Below are 27,004 nucleotides of genomic sequence, written 5' to 3'. Positions count from 1 at the left end.
TTTCTATGGGACAGCCAATTTTTGTCGCGTTTTCGGCATTGGTCCCATAATAAAAGTTGTTCAGTATGACCTATTAAATCACTACGCAGAGTTTAGCTGTTGGTTAAAATTTCATCCTGTATAATAATAATATGTTTTTATATTTTATTTTTATTATACTCATAAATGACCTAACCTAAGATGGAAAATAAATAAATAAAGAAAATATGATCAAACCGAAAATAAAACTTTTCAGTCACCCAAGCAAAGTCAGTTTTTTTTAAATATCTTAGGAATTCAATATATTAGTGATACAATTCATTAATTCAATCTATTTAAAAAAAAAATCTTTTTTTTCATCTAACTCTAATTTGTTTCTAAAGTTATGCAGTAGGGCTAAGATGGCCGGCTCTTTATCTTAGGAATTCAATATATTAGTGATACAATTCATTAATTCAATCTATTTAAAAAAAAATCTTTTTTTTCATCTAACTCTAATTTGTTTCTAAAGTTATGCAGTAGGGCTAAGATGGCCGGCTCTTTATCATTTATCACCATGGCTGTCACGTTCTAACAAATATGTAAGTGCGAAAGTGATGCATAGCGTGACAGGTGATAAAAATGCGACCATGATAGGGTCTGGTCGATAGTTTTTTTGTATGATACAGGAGGCAAACGAGCAGACAAATCGCCTGATGGTAAGCGATTACCGTTTCCATGGACAAAATAAGATCATATTACGTATCCAACTGGACTAACTTATACCTGCTGGTCAGTAACCAAGTAAGCTTTGCGAATGTCCGCGCTGATTTTGAGCGGATGATTGATGATTATTTGATTTCTGCAGCCGGGGTCGTGCTGAGCGGGTTTTAAACTAATTTCGCGAGGGCACCGACCTCTGAGGTGCATCTTCTGGTTGAAAACTGAGAATATATCAATGATATTATATAACCATAGATAGGTTATACCATAGAGAAAAAAATTGGTGCTGATAGCACCAGCGCATCTTCATGAGTCCTGGACGCTCGGAGCAGAACCGGTCGTCCATCCGCGGCCGCGCCCGCGCACCGCGCCCCGCGCACCGCGTACGCCATTATCTCACCAACCGCGACACACGAAACACGACGGCTCGCGCCCGTCCCGCTCGCGATAGACTGTACGCGCCGCGCTCTGATTTATTGTAACGGTCAATTGGTAGTTTTTAATATATTTTTGCATAAGTTTTACAGTCCACTTATTTCTCTCCAGTAGCTAGACCAACATATGGTCCTTCGAGCCGGATCTGCTCCGAGCGTCCAGGACTCATGAAGATGCGCTGGTGCTATCAGCACCAAAAATACACAGAGTGCTCACTCCATACATCAGTTCAGACTATTAATTTCAGTGTCTACATCTAACATCGAGTAGCGGAACTATCAGTACTGCTACTTGACAATAGATGTAGCACCGACCGGAAAGTCTTATCTCAACAGCATAAGACTTTCCGGTCGGTGGCGACATCTATTGTCAAGTAGCAGTACTGATAGTTCCGCTACTCGATGCTAGATGCTAATAGTCTTTTTGGTACTAAAACTGATGTATGGAGTAAGCACTCTATGTATTTTTTCTCTATGGTTATACTCATACTTGAGGAGCACAAAAAATACTTCCATATTTATTTCTGTGCCTACGAAGAAATCTGTTATTTTTGATTAACTTTCTCATTCCATCCATCTTTGTCACACGCGTTGTTAAACATAAGGTCGTCTCTTTCTCTTTCGGTGTGCGGGAGCTCATTAGCACGTGCACATTTCTCGCTTGTCTAGCCGCCTCTAAAGGCAACTTGTCCAATTTGTCACAAGGTAAGCGCTTCAATTTTGGAACGCCTAATATAACCTATCTTGAGTTATAAATCATTGGAATATATATTATGTTGTACACACGCACTATAGTACAAAAAAACCGGCCAAGTGCGAGTCGGACTCGCGCACGGAGGGTTCCGCACTATCAACAAAAGAGAGCAAAACAAGCAAAAAAAACAAGCAAAAAAACGGTCACCCATCCAAGTACTGACCCCGCCCGACGTTGCTTAACTTCGGTCAAAAATCATGTTTGTTGTATGGGAGCCCCACTTAAATCTTTATTTTATTCTGTTTTTAGTATTTGTTGTTATAGCGGCAACAGAAATACATCATCTGTGAAAATTTCAACTGTCTAGCTATCACGGTTCGTGAGATACAGCCTGGTGACAGACGGACGGACGGACGGACGGATGGACGGACGGACGGACGGACGGACGGACAGCGGAGTCTTAGTAATAGGATCCCGTTTTTACCCTTTGGGTACGGAACCCTAAAAACTAAAACCCGAGGCTAAACTAGCTTGGTTCGACTCTTTTTGCATGCCGTTTGCAACTAAAATGTGTAGCAGTGTCAACATTAATGTCTAATTAAACAACTGTACCGATATTCGGAACCTAAAGTAATATATTGAGAGTGGCAACACTGTAGTTAGTCGTATTGTCCTTTTCTAGCATATACGTCCATCTCTCTCCCACACCCCCACCACTTCAGGCAGTTGCGTTTGACAATTTTGACAGTTAGAAACAAACGCAAATTACCTCATTGGCTTGCTGTTTTTCCATCTGGAAGGTCGTGAAGCTAAACTGCTGGTGAGTTTTTGAATTTGTACCCCAGTTTAGCTGACTATATTGAAAAACAGTTTCTAACGGCTTTTGCCGTTCGAAATAAATATTTAAATTTAGTTGTCCGTTAAACTATCTAGCAAATAAAAATGATCCGGAATAGTGATGTGCAAGTGTTTTCAAAGGCTGCCTGCGCGCACCGTGGCTATGCCAATGAAAATACTAAAACACATGGTAGAAAACACATCGAGCTGGTAAAGCGTGCACGTGTCACCATTATAATTTAATTTTATTAAGTCTCTTCCGAGTCTTGTTAGTTTAAATCTTTGTGTGTGTATAATAACGGTTGAAATTATATAATACTTAAATGGTGATGTGTGGAGGTATACCCTTTCAAGTGATTTGTGTTTTCAAATACGAATGGATCGGATAGTTAATACGTGTTACGTAGAACCTACGTATTAAGGTAGAAGCTTATAGACGTGTAGGTTTTTTATCTGTCCAAGTATCTATCAGCAATTTATCTTTTTATCCCGTTCCGGGTTAATATAATATTGCTAAATTAATTTTTTGGTAATAAACTTGCTGATAAATAACGTGTACCCGAATAGGAGTCGACGATATTTCCGCTCTAAGGGACACAAGGTAACGAACAAACCTACATCGCAAACATTGCATTTATTTTTGTGGAAAGTGAGTACTTCGGCAGTACATAAACTTAAATCTGACTAGACATAGAGAGAGATTAGCATGGCTCTGCGCAAGAATGACATGCGAATTCGTGAAGTAGTTCACTCTGTATCTATCAACTTATATCTCTCCAACTAGATCTTTGATTTATGTAGGTAGGTACCTACTTAAATATACCTATAACTTAGCAGGTACTTACAGCTTTAAAGGTTAAGGAAAAGAACTCTTGCATGTAGGTGCTATATGTGCTTGTGTTATTTTGAATTTGAATAACTTGATTATTAATTCTATACGTAACTACATACAAGAGGGTCAATTCTTAAGCCTACTTACCTACCTACATAAATAGTACACTTAAATTAAACGTTTCAAATAAAATCGGAAGCCTGTGACATGGAAGGGCATTAACGATACGGGAATCTTTAGATTGATTCATTGACGAAGACGCATGGTTTGGTTCATATTGTCAAATTATATTAGTTAACTGTAGAGTTAAAGTTTAGTTTTGGCAAATCTGCGCGTCACCGTGAATGACACTTTCTAAAAGTGCCTGTTAAAGCCGGCGTAAAGCCTTTCACCTTGTCGAGCAAGGAACCCGCAACTTAGGGAATATTACCCATAAACTCAGGGTATTTGATTTGAATGATACTTATTCTTAAACTTACGTTTGTTATGGTTCCACCTGCTAAGGTGCGCCTAAGAGAATTACACCTGCGTAAGGTGTGCCAAAAGAATCTTTGATTCGTTCACAAACTAACGTCAAGTTATTTGTGATGAAACCAATATATTATGTACCTATCTAAACCTGCGCAAGGCTGCCATGTTTACACCTGCGTAAGGTGTGCCAAAAGAATCTTTGATTCGTTCACAAACTGACGTCAAGTTATTGATGATGATATCATAACCTATGTAAGCCTGCGCAAGGCACGTCAGACATATTCACAGAAATATAAATGATATGGTCATAACACAGGCGTGCGAGTAGACCACAATCACAAAAATATTACAAAGATTAAGTTGTAAATATCTCTTTTTAGAGAAAGTAAAAATGGTTTAAAATAATGTTTTGGGTAAAAATCAGTCGAAATAGGCAAGGCTTCGTTATTCGTTATTAGAGTTTTCATTTTTGTTTACCAATCTATTTCATGGGTCCCGAACACCCTATTGGCTAAACCCGAAATTGGGCTAATTAACTGTGGTAAAAGTGAAAACTGCTTTCCATTTACATAACATTTCTAAAATTATAATAGGTAAAATAAAAACCTAAGATTCCAGGCCTATCTCGACTCATTTTTATTTTAAAGATGGAAAAAATCTTTGCACCCTAATATAAAATTGTGGTCTGGAGACGCTAAGCCTCATAACTTGGGTGGCATAGATAATACTAAGAGATTTAGTCACCTAATTTCGACTATAAGCCCAGGCAGAATATTGATAATTAGAATAAGGAGTGGTCAATCCTCCAAGGTCCATACAATCTGTGGACTCTAATTAAATCAGGCTCGGTAAGCTCACGACACGACAGAGCTTACGATTCCATTCTGAAATAAGCTATGTTTACAATATATATTACCCATGGTGTGAAACAAACAGCCTGCTCAAGGTGTACAAAGGGTCCGTTTAACGGCCCTATAAACATCTACAAAACTTTGAAGTCTAGGCCTGCTACAATATGACAGACTAGAAATAAATACATATGATCCCAATGTAAGAGCAGCTCACAGTTGCATAAATTATATTTGGCTGGAGAGCACTTGTCTTTCAGTTAACATGTTTACGAGTACCTACCTATGTACACGACATGACCAAGGTTACCTACCTTTTTACATAATTATTATATCCCTGACTGCCATGGTATATTAGGAAAATTATCATGTGCTGGCGGTGCTGCACAAGCATGTTTGAAATAAAATATACAAAACTGGCCTAACGGGCGTTTATGAATTATGTATTTTACACCCTTGTGTCTGTATTGTGACCCTGGAAGTTTTAAACCACCTGTATCGTAAGTGCTCCTATGCACGGATTAAGTTTATAATAAACTACCCATGCCCTAACCTCAAGGGCAAGTGCTTCTATGCACGGACCAGATACTGTTGTCACTTATTTCACTTATCATGACTTGTCATAGTTTGATACTACACGTTTAATAAATTTAAGACCGTGGAATGTACCCACTACAAAAGGTTTTTAAAAATAGTGACTGAATGGTTTGTACGAACGGTTCTAGCACAGTTTCTGGGCGGTCACGTCTAGGGCATGACCCTCTAGTTCTCAATTTATACAAAATTATAGCATTGTGATACTGTTCGCTTTGCACAATAAAATAGGGGAACAGGAGCACGCCTTGCGAAAAGGCGAAGCTATTTTGAAACGCAAACCTTTCAAAAATAGATTGAAATATATAAATAATTATGTTTTTGGTGTGGAACATGTAATTGTACACCCAAACAAATGCAATCATTTATTATATGTTAGCAAAACTCTGCCAAAGTGTTAGTCTGTCTCTACAGTGTAACCTGAAGGCATGAATGCACATGAATCTCTTGAAACATGGTGGATTAACTAATTTACACCCCGTCTGTGTCTTGCTCCTACCAAATCCACAAGTTGAGGACCTCAACCTATCTAGGCACCCTTCTTGCTCGAGACCTGAAAAAATAATCTCATGCAGTCAAGTGTCGGAAAACCAGGTCCACACTCTTAGCACTACCGTGAATATATCTAAGAAGTCTGTATACTGCCTTCCAGGAGGCGGGATGTTAATAGACTAGCCTATATAGTAGGCCAGAGATATAGTATACAAAAGCACACTGGCCCAAATCCAGTAATATTATATGCACTTCAGAATACAAAATAATTGACTATTCTACGTATATTTGATATCAAAAAGTTACAATTACCTACCCTTAGGTCATAAGGAGGATAAATATACATAAATATCAAATATATTCGACAAAGTGTTGACCCTAGCATTGGATAAAATAGAGGTTCCTCTTAAACGGCATCTGCGCTGTTGGCTTTGGGCCCACGGGTGCCCGGCAAAAGGTCGGGGACCCCATGGTTCCGCACAGTTATTGCAAATAATGTAAAATCACAAAATAAACACAAATTTTCATTTTGGTTAAAAACACATATGCGATGAGCTAAGGTTTCGAATTAAGTACCTTATTCTTAATCTGGAAAGAGAAGACTGAATATTCAGAATTAAGCTATGTCTATGAATGGTTTACATAAATTAAGCCACTTTAGCGTTCAGAAACAATCAAGTTTATGTCTACTAGTAGGCACCAGATAAGGTAAACTACTCATACTGCATATATAGACAATAATGAGTACAATTAAGGTCACTTGATGATAGCTAAACATGAACATAAGCAGAATGAGCTGCACCTATACAAATATCATTGATAAAGCTCTGTGGCAATTCTACATTTACCATTTGAACGCCAAGAGCACCAAAAAGCGTCGTAACTAGTGCCCACATGAGTATTATGATATGGCTTAAGCTCTCAAAGTAACCTTCACAATTTTAAGTAAGGTTTGTTTAGGTCCATTAGCTCGCGTTCGCGTTAGTAAAGCGTACAAACGATTAAATGCATTTTATAGCTATAACCAAATAAATAGCTCACACTGGCTCACAGTCATTAAAAGAATTCAGTAAAATCATTAAAAGTATTCCCTATGATATTTTATTAAGTACCTACCCAATATTAACTTTGTGGGTAGTGATAGTGATATAACGAATATTTAAAATATTCGTCTACTTAATCCTGAGGGATTCTGGAAATAAGAAAGGTCTTGTCCTTGTTATATCCTGCAACTGCTTACCTTACTAGATAATTATTATCAAATTTGTCAATAATTGGGAGTTATAAATAAAAACTACTCGAGTACTTTATGATTTTTATCTTTTCATATTTTAATTACATCACTCCATATCACAGATGTTGTATGCTCCCTGAAGAGTAGACTGACTTATCTTCTTTTACATAGTCTCACATACATATAATTAAGTACTATAGCACCCTTGTGGTGACTCACTTATTTTCGTTGAAAATTTATAAGTACCTATTACATTAAATACGTATATAAAATGGAAAGTTAGTATCATAATATAATGGTATATAAAATTGTATGCTTTACTAAATACCTCTCTCCTCACATGTATTAAAATAAAGGGTGTACTACATAATTAATTAATTAATTAAACACTCCTAATATAATAATATTACATATACATAATATGTAAGTACATGTATAATCACATTGGCTTGGCGTCTTCCCACCACCAGGCGATAACAAACACGTCTCAATATATTACTTTAGGTTCCGAATATCGGTACAGTTGTTTAATGACAGCGTTTTACACAAAAATAAAACGCTAATTAAATAACTTACCATATTCGGAACCTAAAGTTTTAATCCTGCCTGGTGTAAATATGTATAATTTTGAGACAATGAGGTAATTTGCGTTTGTTTCTAACTGTCAAAATTGTCAAACGCAACTGCCTGAAGTGGTGGGGGTGTGGGAGAGAGATGGACGTATATGCTAGAAAAGGACAATACGACTAACTACAGTGTTGCCACTCTCAATATATTACTTTAGGTTCCGAATATGGTAAGTTATTTAATTAGCGTTTTATTTTTGTGTAAAACGCTGTCATTTCTATGAAAATACACCGTATATTTAATGACACTCGCTCACTTTGTTCAATTCAAATCGGTGCAGCTCTAGTCCACTTCCACAATGCTCTTCGCCTTAAATGACAGTTTTCAGTAGCTTCTAAGAACCACCAGGAATCTCTATAAGGAAACAAATCAGTCGGAAATACAATGGCGCCCGATGTTACAGAGCGCGACATAAACTAGTCTACATTAGTGGTAGTTCTATAAACCTGTGGCTATACGACCTATGCTGCCGACCGTACGCTCGTAAATAGTGAGCATTGTTCGGGTATCTTCGTGTGGTCAAGGATGTATGATCAGCAAATATGAACTCTACATATATTATTTCATTAAATCAAGAGGCATGGGTTTTGGCCTTTTAGAGCGTCAATCTTGACCACCGCTTTGAACATCTTTCAGTTATCCTAGAATATATATCGAGATTGACGAAATTTTTGACTATGGCTTTTTTGCATAGTCAACACTTCAACAGAACTAACTTCCCTTCGTTAATTTTTTTTGGTGGTTAGGTCTTGGCGGACATATATGTCGGCGGCAGATCGTAAAATCGGACAGATTGCGATATTCCTAGGCATATCATGAAACGCCGCCATTTCATGATCGGCCTAAGCTACTACCAGTTATATGCTATTATCATTCAAACCTCATCGTTTGAAGATTTGCCTGGCGACGTTTAGGCATATCGAATAAGTAGGATGTGATATTCCTAGGCAGAGATATCGATTTTGTATAATATATATGTCGAAAAGGGAAAAGGGGGGGCTGCTATTGTGCGGGTGGTGGGCGTGGTACCTCGATGTATTGCTTCACAGCTAAAATAGTAGGTATGCTACCAACGCATGAAATAAACATTCGGACTCGTTAACCATACTAGTGCCTACTATATTTCAGTATTAAATAATCAAAACGACCAATCACTATTTGGATCCAAAAGGATTTGATTTAAAATAAAAAGATCACATGAAATCATTCAAATCTTTATTTAAGTCAAACTAAACCGGCTCCAACCCTACACCTCTGACCCGAGAAGATTTAAAAGGGTATCCCAATGTGGGACCGGCAACAAACTCGGCAGGACACATCTTTTCAAAACAACACATATTTTCTTTCTTTTACAAAAGTAAGCTTTTAATCACACGTAAGAAATCAAATTAACACTTGGAATAAAACACTTAGCTAAACGGTTAAAGAACGTTGGAATCTATAAGCTTTCAGAATAATCCTTCAGGTATAAGCCTTCAGGAACGTAGCGAATTAGGCACGAGCTTGGCTAACGTCCGATCTCTAGCAAGGAAGCAATTCCCAGCGGCGGAGCCAACTGCTTCCGCCTCCAATTCAAGTTGGCAAACATGCCTGACCAGTCTACCAACATAACGACAGAAATGCCAACTCGTGCCTACGTTAACTCAAGATACACCTCTTGACGTTCCAAAGCCCTCTACCTGTCATCTTAGTTCAACAATACGCCAATAGATGGTGGCGTTACTCTCTACGCAACTTTATTATTCCGTTACAAGCAAATAATACGTAGCCAAACATTGCTAATCGACTTTATACAGGCGTCTAACTATGAACTGTAACGCTGCAATACGTCCTTCTGGTGTCTCGCTCCGACATATTTTTTTTAAATATTATGCTTGATTCTGCTATCTCTACACAACTGAACTACAATACAGTTTCAAGCCAATAAAATACGAGGAGTGGCCTACATAGAATATTAGTTCCAATAGGTACTGCGAAATAAAGTACCCAGTTCATACTCCATAGTTCAAAAATGATGACTCCAGTGTTAAACTTTCATACATTTGTCGAATGAGAACGCTGGGTCTGTTCTGTTATAGTCGTGATTAATCAGTTCTTAAATAAAAAAATCAAAATCAAAATATCTTTAGGTATTTATCTTATAAGCATTCCTACAAAAGCACATCGCAGTGAACCCCACACTAGGCACAGCCGGGGATCCAGATCATAACGAGTTACCAAAATGAACACAGCTATTGTTTTTTTGCTTTCTACAGTTCAGTAAGGAATTGTTAACATAGTACAAGTAATCCCAACCATTGCGGGTACGAAGACGACACTGCCTATCACACGATGGTGGGATGCCCAACCTGGGCCGCTGAGAGATGGGAACTGGAAATGGCCCTGAACGTAGATGATCTCTCGCTGCACAATATAGTAGCAAAAATTCTAGTCAGCGAGAGATCTTGGGCGGCGTTCCATAACTTCTGCGAGAAAGTTATGAGAAGGAAAGAGGAAGCGGAGCGGGCGCGGAAAGACAGAGCCAATGCGCATCCGCTACGGCAAAGACGGAGGGGAATCAGGCGGCGGCAGTTCGTCAATGCCTTGATTCCCCAGTAGAGCTGCGGGCTGGGGACCCGCAAATGAGGCTCTACACGCTTGAGGAGGGGTTGTAGCGTTACACAATCCCTCCTCCTTTATTCTGAGGGTGCCTCCGGTGAACAGCCGGGGAGGCCGGGGGAGCATCGTGGTAGAATATTAGTGACCTCGCCGCAGGGGTTTTAGTGGGTATTCTCCTCCCCTCCCTCTGATTAACAGAGGGAGTTACGGGAGGAGCGAGTCCCACATACCACCCCATAATGGGAATCTCCAGCCCGGGGGTGGATGCATAAATGCATTTCCCCTGCGTCAAAAAAAAAAAGTACAAGTAATCCCAGTCATTATTTACGATACTTAACGCTTAAAAATAAAACGGCAATAAATAAACACATTGGACCTTGTCATTTTAAATATCAGCTCACAACGTAATAATCAACATGGTTTAATTTCAGTTTGTTTGATGGGCGTTTCACAGGATTATGATCATTAAAAAATGTTCATTGGTGATCACTATGACTAATATGAACAACTATACGAGTATGCTACGTACAAACAATAACATACTCGTAGCGTTCTACAGAATAGAATAGTAATTTCTTGTCAATTTGTTTTGTTTCTTCAACGAGAAATATAACTGTTTTTAATACCGCTGCTCCAAAACTTATCTGAATTTTATTGTCGTGTGCACTGCGCTGGCATAATGTGGATTAGGTTAATCTAATTTTCAAATCAAGGCAAGGAAAGGATTCTTCAACTCAGGGCAGGCGTGGCTCACTCCGCGATTTCGTCGCGTCGCTACAAGTACCTACAAGTACATGCGGCCCACACCAACTTTGGTGTCTAGCCATAGTAGTTTTCGCGCACAGCTACGGAATGGACGCTTGCTCGCGCTTGCGCCACCTAGCGGTCATATCTGTAGTAATAGACGCGTTTTGTTAGAGAGTGAATCTTCTGTACCTAGTACTAATAATTTATTCTGTGCTCAGGGCAACAGGGAAAAATCTCTAATCATTAGTAACTAATAGATATGATATTAGCTGCTACTTCTTTGTATTTTTTTCTGGCGTGCCTTGCCTTGCCTCTACTAAACAAGTTCAAAAACCTGTTTAATTATTTTCAGAAACTCCCAAGCAGTAAGGTATGACAATTTCTGTCAATCGATCGCATAAAAAGTACTTTTAAGTGCCATTATGCTTGTCCTTTGGTTCCGTTTAAAAACCTAATTGTGTTGATAATGCCAATACGCCGTTATGACGCATCCGATGAGACCATCCAATAATTATGGTCATAAGAAGTTGCTGGTACTTAGTTATGAATATTTGATCTATACGTTCTAGGTATAGGCTCCTCTCAATATCCTGATATCAAGAATTATATAAAAATATGGAACAATATTGCACAAACTGACCTTGTCCCACTGTAAGCTTAGTGAGCAACTGCGTTTTAATTACTAGACGAAGATATATATGTAATATATAAATACTTATATACATAGGTAACATCCATATAGATAATGAACAAATATCCGTGATAAACACACAAACAAATGCCTTTACGAGGATTTGAACTCGGGGCCTCCTGCTTTTTCGGGAGAGAGATTAAAGTTAAAATTTTCGCACCAGTCAAAAAATTTTGCAACTCTATCCATTAAAGGACTTACTGTACTTAGGCAGGTTAAGTACGTGTCGCCTCACAGTTTCAAAGAATGCCAATTCAGGAAAACATTTAAATCTAATTAGAACACCTAATTGCCGTTAGCCAACTCATATTCAAATACCATACCACGCCTGCATTTAACATGTAAGATGCATGTTTCAATCATGGCGTGTGTATGGTCATAGTATGAAATAAATGCGAGCCGCACATATCATTGGGCCATACTAGGGTAACATATTAGCGGCCGAGAAAAAATCTACCGTACGCGGTGTGGTATGCTCCACTTTGTACTTATTTATGACTTATTTATATATTGCTAGTATTAGTTGAAAAGCCCTTCTGTTATATTCAGAATATATACCAATTATATGCTAGACATAAACACGTTATATCTATATTTTTAACTTAGATGCCCAATTGCCCATCGAAGGAATTATTTGGACATTTTAATAAACTCAGTATGAACCTGGTAGAATTTGACGAGAGTAGTAAAGCAGAATGTAAATTAGCTTGGGTTTTATTTTTATTTTACATACTTCTATCTGACCAAGTCTCGTGACGAAATGAAGCATGATGCCAAAGATAAAACTCACTGATTTAGTCCTTGGTCTCTTTTGCTTTAAAGGTGCCTAGATTGTGAGCAGACCAATTTAGGAAATAGATAAACTTTACAGTATTCTACAGCTAAAATATCAATGTTGGTCTACACAACATACCAACTCACGTTGAGTTCTTGTAAAATTAAATATCATCGAGTCAATCTGTCAAATAAGGAGAAGGCAAGAGACAGAAATTAACTAATACATGGAAATTGCTTTGTCGGTTTTGTCTTCAAGAGCGTATGTTAATGATGATATAAGGCGGCCTTTACTTTTAATGCGGACTCGCATGCCGCTCCGATTTGTGAGGGACATCGCTATATAGCTGTCATGCTTATACACCAGAGCGTGCAAATTCATATCAGTGTGATAACCGCGTGGGGAGTGTAGGCGAGTGGCAAGCATCACGTCTAATACACCCCAAGTGGCACACACCAACCTAACTCCACGATCGGTACTGATATAGTATCAATTCCACACATCCAGATCACCCGCGACCAATAAATCAGAGAACGCCAAATACAGAAGATGGCCGCCATGTAGGGCGTCCCGATCTTAATGTTACGCGCTCTGAATTACGACGGCGTATGGATTTGATCTGTTAAGCAATGTAAATATTTTAACGGTCGGTCTGCAATTTGCTTAGCTTAATGTTTTACCGTACCAAGACGGAATTTCTCGTAACGCCTTGGACGGTGGTCTATTTATCAGATTTTGCGACTGGTTGAAATACTTATAGTTTTAGCTATTAATTATCGACAGTATTGACTTATTTAGTTCTTGTGATAAATGGAGATTTCTTAAATAAGTATTGTTGGTACTAGATTATTATAATTGCATATGAATCTATCATTTAATCCACAGTTAATTCAGAATTAATTCTCAGATTCATATATTAAATAATGCTTTTGATCACACTCTGCGTCTTCTATTGCGTGCCTAAGTAAGAATAGATAAAGGTGTCTATTTGTCATTCGCACAAATACCTATGTCATGTTATATCTCAGGTTTGGTCATGTGACGTGTGACGAGCTAAGTAATTATCTATAATGAAAAGAAAGTTACGTTCAACGGAATGATAGGAGGCACTTCAACAATTTCTTTAATTGTAGATACTCGTCCTTCTGTAAAGTAATTATTTGTATTTCTTGTTTAATTTATACACGCACTGTTCACGGCACGATCAGTATATGAAATAAAGCAGCCGTTTATAGCACGTTAACGCAAAAACGAAATAACACTAAATAAAAACCTTTTTAAATCAGCGCTCCCCAGTGGTCTGAATATGCAAATGATGCGGACGAAATTTCACAATCGAAAATTAAGTCTAGAATATTTATGGCTCAATTTTGGCCACGAGACAATGCTGCGAATTCGGACGCACTGTGCACCGAGGCATTCAAAGTATGGAAGCAGTTTCGAGAGGCCGCTAGGTTCTTATGATTAAAAAGTGTAGAATGGACACTTGGTGATAATATGAAAAACTACCGGGCAACGTGTCTCCGTATAAGGTTGGCCTCCGCTGATGTGTCAGATTAAGTGCCGTTTAGTGACTTATTATGAAAACATGGAGAAAAACTGGAAATATTACCATGTTGTTACACGTAATCCATTTGCAGTAAATAAATTATAATAATCTATAAATATGTATTTATGTATGTCTATTTCTAAAGTACTCTAGGTAGGTAGGTAGGTAGGTATATGCTCGACGCGGTCCCAGTACATGTCATCCTGACAGTTCTCTCTGGGCACTTGCATGTGGAGCACTCGTACGTTTACCTTATATGTGTAAGTTTATCGATATGACTTAATATTCATCAAATGTCTTGGTAAGTAATAATTCCATTTACTTTAAAAGACCCTGAACCTGCTTAATCTTTCTGGTTTAGCCCATAAATTGGTTGACTGATGGAGAATGCCTTAAGTCCGTCATTTTTACTATCACGTATTGTGTAATAAATATTAAATAAATAAACTATTTAAAATCTTAATTGATAAATCATTTCAATCAATAAGCCACCGGCCCAATGTATTCATTGTGATACTGATACGTAATAAAATGTATACGCTTATTTATAAGTGTCCAAAGTTCCAAACGGATCGACGACGATCATTTCGGCACCAGACTGCGGTTAGTGGTGATGCCTATATAACCATGCTATCTACTTGTATACTTACATAACCGTTTGTCTTATTAATAGGTTTTTTTTTTATTAAAAAATAAAAAGTTTTTATTAAAAAGTGATCACTCTCCGAACGATTAGTCGACTTCGCGCTGTTTCGTGAGAGCCCTAGCAAGTTTAATTACGGAGTCCATTTTTTGCGGCGCATCCCGAACATGCGCGAGCGCATTTGTTATTTACGAGCGGTGCTTTTTGGGCTGTCACCACATGCGGAATGATACCGACATTACGAGGTATGAAGTCTTGGAACCACTTGTTTAAAATTGGTTCGATTTTACCGTACCAAAAAGGTTTTTTATACCGTAAAACCACCCAACTATAGTAAAGTACTACCACTATCATAATATATCTGGTTGAAAACAAGACAACTGTTCCCTCATGTTCCTGAATGATCGGTAACAATGTCATTTTATATCTTGATACGGGACAGAAAGTTTATATTCTTGTAATGAATACTCAATCACAGGTACTTCTCCAAGCATGTGTTTGCACAATACGATGTTCACATGTAACTAGGGCACACTGCCTTGTTTCCGTTTAAAGAAACAAGTCATAAATTAACAATAATTACAGAATTAAAGAACGAAGCGAAGCAATCAATTTCGCCTTAACAAAATTCCCTCAAGTTAGTGTCGGTACTGTCAACAAGAGAATTATTACAATTTATCATTGTCGCATATAATCGGTGAACATAAAACATCTTTATGCGACATATGATAATTATTGTTAAATATATGGGCAAAGAGACCAAAGTTCCGTCGGTAGGACGTGGCATTTAAAAAGCGTAATTGTAGGGCTAATTACACGCCAACTTGATAATTTATCGCCGTTAAAGAGTAGTGTAAATACTGTCAATAATTCGGAATAATAAAATGCAAGGAATGTGTAACCACACTTGTTACTAAATATCAAGGACTTAGCTACATAAGTACTTAAAAAATAAAAAACCTTTTATTTCAAGTCCAATTCGTTACATTACATTACAACAAAATAAGTCAGTTTTCCACGCATTTATTTATAAGTACCTATTTATTTTAGATATGTCAATTTGATTTATTTATTGTTATTTGTTAATTTTCACGTATATTTATTGTAGTACACCAAAATATTAATTATTTTTGGTGGACAAAAACCCCTCATTGGATGAAGTACTTAATAATTATAATAATCGTAATGTATATGATTATTATTACGACATTTCAAACAAAAAACCATTAAATTATCGTAAACATGTATATTAAAATTAATAATTCTGAAAAATACGATTTAAAATCGTACTTACAATCTTGAAATTGGGTTACAAAACGTGGAATAAAATTAAAACAAAAGACGGCACCGAGCAAACGTGTACCGAGTTTCGAAAAGCGTTTAAAACAAAAACCGCCCGACGACATTCTTCCTTACAACTCTCTCTATAAACACATATGTGTAATCGTTGCATCGGCAATCGAATCGGTCGTTTAATCGAGTAAACTCGGCTCGGGCAAGTCCGAATGATTTATTGCTGTGACACGTGTTTTTTGTGCCGTCGCTTACTCGCGGAAACAATTTCGAATCATTTTATGCCGACCGCCCGATCGGCCGCCAAATATGGCGACGAGATGACCTGCTGCGCTGATGTTTCACCTTAATTTCGGGAAAAATGGATGGATGACTTTTTCGAAACGGTTTTTGGATATATTGAAATTGTCTCGCGATCATCGTTAAAATACAGCGAGAAAGTAATGAAATATACAAAGGTGTATAGGTATGGTTTGTTTATATGTATAGTAAAGTGTATGTACCTAATCCATAATGTTTACGGTTTCAATATTATATATGAATTCTTAATATTTATTAGAATTAAACAATCAAAATGAAAATAAACCATTGATCTTCTTCAAATATAATACCTTCAGTATTCCAAGGCAGTCAGCGATTTAAGCATTATTCCATAATTCAACTGAAATCTTGAAAACGCATTTAATTTAACAGACAATATTTAACTTCAACATAAATTCGAGAGAACCCCAAACTCGATTTCAGCTTATTAATTTTCATGAGTAACCGTGCTCCATTTTTTGTCCGACGAAATGCACACTTCAGCCCACTGTGCCGCGTTCGATCCTCATAAAGTTTTATAGCGCCTGTCAGTCAAGCGGCATCTTCGCAGATTACGTTGACTTATGATAGGTATGTCCGCACAGTGGGCACTTGCTATGGTTTATGTGTTGCGTGGGAAGGCAAATTGGGTTGGAGAAATTATTGAGGCTGCGATCGTTATCTGTCATTTATATCATACAAAGTTGGGGAATTTCGGAGATTTCTGCACAGTGGTCGGGAAAAAATAGATAGGTAATTGAGTTCAGTATAAAAGCTAAATGCAATACCTACTATGCAAGTTGCAAATTAAAAAAAAGCCTCACTGCAGACTCTTTGCAGAATGTAGCATTTTATATTTTCATATTTTCTATTTTTTCTATTTTCAAAATCAAAACTGTACTTCGAAAGAAAATGTCATTCTTACTTAGGTTATTAGTCAGTATTGATTTGTTGTTGTTATTGTTGTGATTTTACGTGGATATATCTATTGTTAATATATTTATAATAAACAGTTAATATTGCAGGTTAAATTCTCGTTTTATTCTTTATTTCTAACCCCACAGGAATTGCTGGAATTGATAAATCAAATTCTTTAATTTTTATTCTGCTATTCCAAGCGCATTATTACTATTTTAAGGTTATTAATTTCCAATAGCAAGAGATCTAAGGTCCACCACCTTGCATTTTGGAGACAAAGCAAACCGCTTGGAACAGGTGTTCCTGGGGGTGATCTGAGCTGATTTAGCCCGGTTGCCGAGAGGTCCCCCCAGCAGGTGGGCAGGGGAGGGGGGGCAAAAGTGCCTCCGGCGCGCCTCACTCTAAATTTTATATCTGCATACATCTAGCAACTATATCAAGTTTGATGTCTTTTTCGTATAATTCGAGGATGGAGAATTCATTTCTGTGACTAAACTTTCACTCACCCATACAAAAAAATCGAGAAATTCAAAATTCCAAAAAAATCTTTTCACTTTTTTTTTCGAAAATCCTCTACAAAATTAAAACTACGAGGATTTTCTCTACAAAAAAAATACCTGTCAATAGCCTAGTTATCCTTATATATAGAATAGTAAACTTCTCAATCATTTTTCTTTTATAACTCTATAAAAAAAATTATTTATGTCGCGCGGCGTACCTGCATTGTAAGAGCAGTATGCAGCTTTTGGGATTTTTAAGTATATTTTGATGGTTTCTTATAAGTTATTATGCTTCTTTTTGTAGATTACATTAATATATTACTTCTGGACGTGATATATATGCAAATATAAATGAAATATATAAATAATAATAATAAGTGGCAGCACAATTCCAACAAGCCCTCGAGCTTGGTTCTCTCCCACCTTCCTTAACAACTGGTGTCACCTTCCTGCTCTTCAAGTCCGGTAGTACTAGGGAAGCAAAAAAAAACAGACCCGTCACATGCTTGCCTACACTCTACAAGCTCCTTACATCCATTTTGAGAGCAAAAATCAATGCGCACATTGTCGCAAACAATATTTTGGCTTCCGCTCAAAATGGATGTAGGGTTGGCTCCCGTGGTACTAAAGAGCTCCTCCTCATAGACATGACCATATGCCAATAAATCCGGCGGAACAAGGGGGCCCTCTCAGCCGCTTGGATTGACTATAAGAAGGCCTATGATTCGGTGCCTCATTCATGGCTGGGGAGGGACTTAGAGCTGTATAAATTTGATGCAGCTTTGAGAGCCTTCCTAAGCGCGTGTACCACAGTCCTTCGTCAACCAGGAGGCGGGGATGACCGCTCTGGCCCGCAGGATTTTATAAGGATTGTGCGAGGAATCTTTCAGGGTGACAGTCTGAGTCCCCTGTGGTTCTGCCTAGCTCTGAATCCCCTCATGAACCTCACCCTGCTGAAAGATTTGGGACTAGGTTGCCGGCTTCGGAGAGAGGGTGAAGTCATTTCTCACCTTTTGTACATGGATGACCTCAAATTATTTGCACAAAATAGCCAAGACTTGTTGGACCTACTGAAAACTACCGAAGTCTTCAGTAGTGCCATCAACATGGAGTTTGGTGTCGATAAATGTGCGGTTATACATGTAGAGCGGGGGAGGGTTGTAAATTCAACAAATTTACAACTCTCTGAGACAATGATCTATCTCTCTCTTTCAGATCTATCTCTGAATCAGAAACCTATAAATACCTTGGTATGTCACAGTCGCTGGGTATTGAGGACGAGGGTATTAGACGGTCGGTGAAGGAGCGCTTTTTCAGTTGGCTCACAAAAGTCCTTAACAGTCTTTTGTCAGGAGGCAACAAAGTGCGTGCCTTTAACGCCTGGGTAATGCCCCTACTCACATACTCCTTTGGCATACTAAGGTGGACTCAGACCGAACTGGACGCCCTAGATCGGAGGGTCCGATCACTGCTCACCATGCATCGCATGCTACACCCACGCTCGTCAGTTATGAGATTGTACATCCCACGGAAGTGTGGAGGCCGAGGCTTCCTAATAAACGCCAAGGATCTCCACAACCGTCAGGTGTACAATCTCAGGAATTATTTCCTTAACAACGAGTGTGGGATGCAACGTGATGTGGTGGCAGTAGACAGGAACCTCACGCCGCTCTCCTTGGCAAACGAGAACTGGCGCAAACCTGTGGTACTAAGTACTGCGGATCGCAAGGCGGCATGGGAGAGTAAGCTACACGGGCGGTTCTACAAGGCCCTCACGGGACCCGATGTGGACCTGCTCGGGTCGGTGAACTGGTTACGATTCGGGGACCTCTTCGGAGAAACCGAGGGTTTTGCCTGTGCAATTGCGGACGAAGTAATGATGACGAACAACTATCGGAAATATATCCTGAAGGACGGTACGGTCGACATTTGTGGGGCATGCCGCCGTCCCGGAGAGTCACTCAGGCATATCATTTCCGGTTGTTCTCATCTTGCTTACGGCGAGTACTTGCACAGACATAATCTCGTAGCCAGGATTATTCATCAGCAACTTGCTCTTCTATATGGTCTTGTGGACCGCGAAGTACCGTACTACAAGTATTTACCTGCGCCTGTTCTCGAGAATGGTCGTGCCACGCTCTATCGGGATCGATCTATCATCACTGACAGGACTATTGTAGCCAATAAGCCTGATATTGTGATAATAGATCGATCGCAACGTCAGGCCGTGCTCGTTGACATCACCATCCTCCATGATGAGAATCTCGTGAAGGCCGAGAAGGACAAGTCCAGTAAGTACTTGGCTCACGAGATAACCGCCATGTGGGATGTTGATTCGACGATCATTGTCCCGATAGTCGTTTCAGTGAACGGTCTAATAGCGAAGAGTCTCGACCAACATCTTGAGAGACTCTCGCTAGGTGGTTGGATCAAGGGCCAGAAGGCGCCAGATGCAGAAGGCGGTGATCTTGGAAACGGCGCGGATAGTCCGCCAGTTCCTCTCTCTGCGGCCCTGACCACCGGCAGCTTGGGCCTTGCCCCGCTGCTGGCGGCACCCTAGGTTAGGTTTTTTATAATGTGTTTATATGTATTTTTTATTGTTTTGTAAGTGTTTTTATATTTTACTTTTATATTCATATTATAAAAAAAACCTAACTTAAGATGAAAGATAAATAAAGTGAATAATAATAAAATGCTTATTGCAATAGCACACTACAAAAGAAATGTTACAAAAGTATGAACAGGTACAAAAATGTAGGTAACAACAGGCGGACTTATCGCTAAATAGCGATCTCTTCCAGACAACCTTCAGATAGTGAGACGGCGGAAAAGATTCAAGTTAACGGAAGTTAAATAGAGATGTTGGGAACTAATACCAACGGTCCCTGAGCGCGAGCGCCGCTGCACTGCACCGCATTCACCTCCGTTTAGATACCTACACTACACGCAAATTTAGTATAATTTTTATGTATACATAGATAAGTATCTCAAAAGACGTAGAAGATAAAATAAAAAATTGATCTGTCGTGAAACTATCCAGTAGGTAGACAACTCATTCTGCATAGGATAATCCAATATTCAGTTATATCGTACTTATTGTAAATTCCTTTATTGTTTTAAATATTTACTTTCTGTACCTACTTGCGTTATGCTGAATAATGTTTTGAAGTGAATGCGTGTCTAAACTAAATGCGTGTAGGTATGCCTACTTCAGCACGGTCCGCCGTGCGACACAAAACATTTTTTTAAATACAATTATTAGTCAAAAATGGTTGATAAGTTTATTATTCTATATAGTAGAATAACTGGGCTATTCACATGTATTTTTTTTTAGAGCAGATCCTCATAGTTTTAATTTTGTAGAGGATTTTCAAAAAAAAAAGTGTAAAGATTTTTTTTGAATTTTGAATTTCTCGATTTTTTTGTATGGGTGAGTGAAAGTTTAGTCACAGAAATGAATTCTCCATCCTCAAATTATACGAAAAAGACACCAAACTTGATATAGTTGCTAGATGTATGCAGATATAAAATTTAGAGTGAGGCGCGCCGGAGGCACTTTCCCCCCCCCCTCCCCTGCCCACCTGCTGGGGGGGACCTCTCGGCAACCGGGCGAAATTAGCTCAGATCACCCCCAGGAACAACTGTTCCAAGCGGTTTGCTTTGTCTCCAAAATGCAAGGTCCCCTTAGAAAACGGGATCTAAGATCTAGTACTACAACAGAAAACAACGTTTATAGACTCCGTGGATATACCAATGCCTATATAACGGGTTTGTTTAGAAACTGTATTGTAAAAAATGATTTTAAGCAAATGCAAAAATGTGAACGCCGTTAAACGCAAAGAAACATAAAAAGATAGTCGGAGCGTTAAGGGTTGTGGCGCAAGTCAAAAACTGTAATGAAAACCTGAAATATACTGTCCATATTCAGGTTTTCATTACATAATTTTATTTTTTATAACACGACGGTGGCAAACAAATGTGCGGCTCAGCCCCCTAATGTGAAGCAGCACCCATAGATGTAGACTTAAATCTATTTTAGAGGATTTGACATAATTTACGTATCCGTGTTGTGATTTGAAAACCTATTGTTCATGTCAACTGATGAGTAATAATACTTTCGATTACTTTAAATAAATTCAATAAGTTATGGTAAAATTAAGATAGACCAGAAATTAATAGATGTTAAACTCTAAGATATTACCTATACCTATAATTATGATTTTGGTTTTATGTGATGCCGATGATGGTACTACTTCTAAGGGACGTACCATTGTACACAGCGTGGTGCGTAAAAAACTTGTCTTTGTTTTTTTACGCACCACGCTATGTATAATTAATTATACGTCCCGTAGAAGTAGTACCATCAATAATCTATTAACACTTTAGCAGGCTATGTGCCACATACGGCACTTCAAACATGTGTTTTATTTTGAATGAGTATCACTGACATTGGATTATCATTTTTGAACTGTCAGCCTGATAAAGGGTTAAAAATGCAGCCGGGCTAGCACATGATTGGCGCGACCCGTCCCTCTTTTATTAACACAGTTAGAAAAAGACGGGTAGTCTATCTTGCCGCGAGATACTGTCGCACCAATCATGTACTAGGGGTGCAGAAACTCGGATTTTAATTCTCTCCCGCTTATATCTCACGCCAACGCCAAAGTACACCAAAAATTTGTCCTCTCGCCGACAAAAAAGCTCCCCAGCCGCAATGTCGGCGCTCTGTACAATTAATTAAATAATTAATCAGCTAATTACCCGATGATTTGCTTCTTGCGGCATTTATACGCATTTACGTCAATTTACTCGACAATCTGGATCTCGGAACGCGTTTGGACCTTAAAAGATTAATTTGGGGCTAACGGAGCTTTTTAAGGGGAGCAGTTTTTGGTTGAAATACCTAGACAGATATGGTGTGGAGTGTGTGGAGTTTTTGAGACAGGGTACGGGTAGGTAGGTACCAAATAATATTTCGTGGTGTTCCGCTACCGGTAACAACACTTTTTATTATTAACAACACTTTTTATTATGAAATAATTCCAAAAATTGAGATTCTCTCCTTATTTAAGGGAATAATATAACTACTTAGCATTACGGTCGTAATACACTTCGATATCGAGGTACCGCAATTACGACTGTGCCCACAACTTTTTTTTAAATTTACATTTAATTTTTACACGCGTTCTCTGTGATACATATGACTTGAGCCAAACATATAGGTATGTATATATGTAGAATAACCTTCTTTTTAGGTTGATAAAAAAACAACATTTTTTTAATGGAACGGACGGCAGTTTCAGGTGCAGAGAATGGGAAAAATTTTTGACGTGTATTTTTTTTTTTCATTTTTTGGTCATAGAAATAATCAAATGTACCTAATCTGTGTTTTCTTTGAACAACGAACTAAACAACCTTTTACTTTGACGAGTCAAATACACCTAATTAAGGTTTGATGTAAAAATATCGATTGCGCCACGCAGAGCAGTTAACATAAGTTTTCTATACAAATCTAACTTCAGATCCAAATTGATTATCCCTAGCTTCCTTTTGTTTTCGAACTACGTGACAGCATGTGTTAGAAATCAAAACCCCGCCCAGGGCGCCCTAAAAAACGAGAACATGTCATCCGTACAGTTACCACGTTATCGCACGCGCACATCGGCTACTTGTTAGTGCTATCTGATGACTGCGGGTCATCAATTTCGCTCATGATTTGCAAAAAAAATGACAAAGTACAGTCAGGCGTGTCTCACTCCGCGATTTCGTCGCTTTGCTACAGGTAGCTAAAAGTACATCCGTTCGGCCCCAATTTTGGGAAAAGCCATAAGCCGCGCGTGGCGCTGTCGCCACCTAGCGGCCATATTTGTGCTGATCGTAACAGACGAGTTTTATTAGAGAGTGAGTCTTCTGTACTTAGTACTATTATTTATTCTGTGATACAGTTGAATCGCATTTTTGGTGATGACAGTTTTTTCAAAGTGGCTACTAGAACTTGCGGATAGTACCAAATTAATGTCAAAGTGCTATAATGTCCGATTCGAAGTTTAAGATATGTCGCGTATTGTACGTTTTGTTTGAAGAAACGCCACTTTTGACACTGACATATCTAATACATATTGTATCTAGACGTAATATTAGACGTATCTTTTAATAACGTAATCATTATTTTCTTTTCATATCGTTTTTACGAAAAATACCCTTTATTTACCTTTCTACAGGATGTATGTTTTTCACTATTAAATTATGATTATATTTCCAAAATACGGTAAAATAAAGTCATAACGGCGGCGTCTTTGGTTTGGGTTTCTGGTAATTTAGTAGCTACCACTGTTTTAGTTAGATATTTAATTATATTACATTAACCTAAGTATTGAGTGCTACGTGTAATAATATAATATATTATAGAATATAATATATTAGAATAGAATGAATAGGAAAATTTCTTAAACTAAAAAATATGCAGAACTAAAACCTTATAACTTCAGTGAACTGTACATCGTGCATGTATTTTGGGATGATGATGTTACGGAATTCCGACGATAATTTTGGAGAACAGGAAATGACATGAGATAAGCGGTGAATAAGGAGGCAATCTGTGCAGGGTCGTGGGTTAGAAGCCGGGGGCTTCATTTGGGATAAAGAGTCACAAGAAGCCGCCGCCATACAATTCAAGTTAAGTACGCTCTCATTTTGAAATGACACACTGAAATAATATTATGAAATTATGCTTTTGCCCAGCAGTGGAACACCATATTATTATATATTAATATAAATGTATATCTTTAAATAAATAAATTATTAATGTAATTTATTATTTATAATTGTAACAGTCCTCAAGTAAGTGTATTAGTTGTTAGCTGTATATGTATCTACAGACAATTAAAACCTCAAATAGATTTACAAACCTGCCCACCGCATAACGAGGCAACAAATCCAAATCAAGCCCCCATACAAATTGCCTAAAGAGCAGGAATTAATTATAAAGATCATTAGACCGGCGGTTGCGTGCCGCTGATCGATCGCCGGTTCGATTCCCGCGAAAATTAAGTCGCTGGCGCACGAACGGGTAAGCGGGAGTCGCAGGAGTGTGAAACCGGTGGTTTGAATTACAAATTTGACTATTACAATGTTTTATTGGTATTAGGAGGCCAATTCGAACGTACGTTTGACATCAAAACGATATCTAAATGATGTTATTTATTTATTATTCGTGCATTCATTTTGCTCAATTCTCGCGTTAATTGTCCGTTTATATTGTATCGCCAGCGAGACGCACGAGTGAATGAGAACCAAATTACATTATTTTGATGTCAAACGAAACATTAAAACAGATCATTCACATATAATTTAGGTCAAATATCTCTCAACGTGTTTCGATTTACTGTCCGTTTTTTTTTACATAGATATAAATTAAAACATGTAAGTCACTTTTTAACCGCCTTCAAAAAAAAAGGAGGTTCTCAGTTTGACCCGTATGTATGTATGTATATATGTATGTATGTATGTATGTATGTATGTATATTTGTTCGCGATTATCTCGCGTTTGGCTGAACCGATTTTGATGCGGTTTTCAGAAAAGTGTTTGTTACATTCTAGAGAAGGTTTTAGTATACATAGATCTGAGCTGATGCTGAACCCTGGATGTACCTAGTGGAACTCAGGTTTGGTGCAACATAGGTAGACGCTGTTTTGGTCATCCGACACGCCTTGATGAGCACTTGGGAGAGCAGTACCCAAGATAGAGCTGATGCTGTACCCTGGATGTACCTAGTGGAACTCAGGATGTGCCTAGTGGAACTCAGGTTTGGTGCAACATAGGCCCACGCTATTTTGGTCAGCCGTCACATCTTGATGAGCACTTGGGAGAGCAGTGCCCAAGATAGAGCTGATGCTGAACCCTGGCTGTACCTAGTGGAACTCAGGTTTGGTGCAACATAGGCCCACGCTATTTTGGTCATCCGTCACATCTTGATCAGCACTTGGGAGAGCAGTACCCAAGATAGAGCTGATGCTGAACCCTGGCTGTACCTAGTGGAACTCAGGTTTGGTGCAACATAGGCCCACGCTATTTTGGTCATCCGTCACATCTTGATGAGCACTTGGGAGAGCAGTACCCAAGATAGAGCTGATGCTGAACCCTGGCTGTACCTAGTGGAACTCAGGTTTGGTGCAACATAGGCCCACGCTATTTTGGTCATCCGTCACATCTTGATGAGCACTTGGGAGAGCAGTACCCAAGATAGAGCTGATGCTGAACCGTGGCTGTACCTAGTGGAACTCAGGTTTGGTGCAACATAGGCCCACGCTATTTTGGTCATCCGTCACATCTTGATGAGCACTTGGGAGAGCAGTGCCCAAGATAGAGCTGATGCTGAACCCTGGATGTACCTAGTGGAACTCAGGTTTGGTGCAACATAGGCCCACGCTATTTTGGTCAGCCGTCACATCTTGATGAGCACTTGGGAGAGCAGTGCCCAAGATAGAGCTGATGCTGAACCCTGGCTGTACCTAGTGGAACTCAGGTTTGGTGCAACATAGGCCCACGCTATTTTGGTCATCCGTCACATCTTGATCAGCACTTGGGAGAGCAGTACCCAAGATAGAGCTGATGCTGAACCCTGACTGTACCTAGTGGAACTCAGGTTTGGTGCAACATAGGCCCACGCTATTTTGGTCATCCATCACATCTTGATGAGCACTTAGGAGAGCAGTACCCAAGATAGAGCTGATGCTGAACCGTGGCTGTACCTAGTGGAACTCAGGTTTGGTGCAACATAGGCCCACGCTATTTTGGTCATCCGTCACATCTTGATGAGCACTTGGGAGAGCAGTGCCCAAGATAGAGCTGATGCTGAACCCTGGCTGTACCTAGTGGAACTCAGGTTTGGTGCAACATATTCCCACGCTATTTTGGTCATCCGTCACATCTTGATCAGCACTTGGGAGAGCAGTACCCAAGATAGAGCTGATGCTGAACCCTGGCTGTACCTAGTGGAACTCAGGTTTGGTGCAACATAGGCCCACGTTACTTCGGTCATCCGTCACATCTTGATGAGCACTTGGGAGAGCAGTACCCAAAATAGAGCTGATGCTGAACCCTGGCTCACCTAATGGAACTCAGGGTTGGTGCAACATAGGCCCACGCTATTTAGGTCATCCGTCACATCTAGAAAACCAAACCAAATTAACTTAATACTAAATTACACTAAAACTAAATAGAGAACCTAACAAACTAGTATATTT

The 27,004-nt window shown here is 38.8% G+C and overlaps 1 non-coding gene across 1 annotated transcript; it reads left to right on the top strand.

Moving 5' to 3' along the window:
- The first annotated feature begins 3,299 nt into the window (after positions 1-3,299).
- On the top strand, positions 3,300-3,403 carry LOC134652528 (U6 spliceosomal RNA). The gene has a single exon (XR_010097190.1). It is a non-coding gene; the product is annotated as a U6 spliceosomal RNA (small nuclear RNA).
- Positions 3,404-27,004: the final 23,601 nt, after the last annotated feature.

The sequence above is a fragment of the Cydia amplana genome, chromosome 11 (assembly GCF_948474715.1).
Source record: "Cydia amplana chromosome 11, ilCydAmpl1.1, whole genome shotgun sequence".
Taxonomy (NCBI): domain Eukaryota; kingdom Metazoa; phylum Arthropoda; class Insecta; order Lepidoptera; family Tortricidae; genus Cydia; species Cydia amplana.
This window is presented reverse-complemented; position numbering and strand designations above follow the sequence as displayed.